The sequence below is a fragment of the Microcebus murinus genome, chromosome 5 (assembly GCF_040939455.1).
Source record: "Microcebus murinus isolate Inina chromosome 5, M.murinus_Inina_mat1.0, whole genome shotgun sequence".
NCBI classification, from domain to species: Eukaryota; Metazoa; Chordata; class Mammalia; order Primates; family Cheirogaleidae; genus Microcebus; species Microcebus murinus.
Genome location: NC_134108.1, coordinates 80,210,001 through 80,211,376, shown reverse-complemented (window position 1 = coordinate 80,211,376; position 1,376 = coordinate 80,210,001).

Sequence of the window (1,376 nt, the reverse complement as noted above, 5' to 3'; positions counted from 1 at the left end):
GCTAGCATGTGTTTTAACAACCTCTTTCTGCTTTTTTTAAATTTTTTAGCTTAGAAATCAGCAAATGTCTCCACTGAAAAAATGCTGCAGAATATAATGTTCACCTCAATGTGCTTCTCTTCTCTCTGGAATTCTGTTTCTAAGGTCCTGTCTCCTTTGGTCTCTTACTCATGCCTTCAAATGGATGGTATTTTTGTGTTCTAATCTAAATTTTTTAATTACTCTGGGTGGGAGTATTCATCAACACCAGTCAATATTAAAATTAGAATTTGCTTATTATATTTTTTCTTTTTGTTACTATATTTTCAGTTTGTAAATTTCCATTTGGTTCTTCTTTATATCTTCTTTTCCTTTGCTGAGAATGTCTATGTTTTCATCTGTTTCAAGATGGTTCATAATTGCTCTTTGAAGCTTTTTTTTATAATAGCTGCTTTAAAGTCTGGTCAGATAATTCCAGCATCTGTGCCATGTTGGTGTTGTGTCTGTAGACTTTTTTCTCATTCAACTTGAGATTTTCCTGGTTCTTGGAATGACATGTTACTTTTTATTGTAATTAGATCATGTTACTCAATAATACCAAACTGAGATGGCAGGCAGGTCCCACCAACACACATAGACTCCACAGATATACACTGGCCAGAAGTAGGCACCTTGTGGTTACTGCTGGATTGTGGTGGTGACCTCTGCTCACATGGCCTTGGTGTCAGCTGCCACAGGTGACAGGTTGGGGAAGGCAAAGTTTTTTTATGGAGTGTGTCTGGTGTCCGCCAAAAGGTTATGCCTTGCAATGCCACTGCCTTCCAGATCCTTTGGCTCAAGAGACCATGCTTATTTTGTTTTGTTTGTTGGTAGTTGTTTCTTATTTGTTTGTTTGTTTATTTTTTGGTCTGCATTTATTCTTCGTTCTGGCTTATGAAATTTTCCAGGACCCAGGCTGGGATATTTAAGAGGCAAAAAAAAAAAAAAAAATTCTGCCAGGTTATTCATTGAATCTCGATGTCTCTAAGAAGAATAGCTTCTTTTCTTCACATTTCAGAGTCTTCTGATGTTTGTTTTATGTATTTTGTTCATGGTTTTTAGGTGTTTTAAGCTGCGATAAATAGGGTAAAATGTGTCTACTTCCTTTAGATAGGGTGAACTGGATATCCTCATTATCTTTTTATATCTTCCATTTAAGCATTATTTTACAACCTTTTAACTCTCTGGCTTTACTCAGTATAAAATTCTTACAGAAGCCATGCTCCTGGGTGGAAAGGAACACTCAGGACAGAGCTTTGTATAAATCACTTAGATTCCAGCACCTCAGCTCTTCTGCAGAGGATGGTACCCTGGTGGCCAGCCTACTTCTGTAAAATGAGGTTGACTGTCCTTATTTT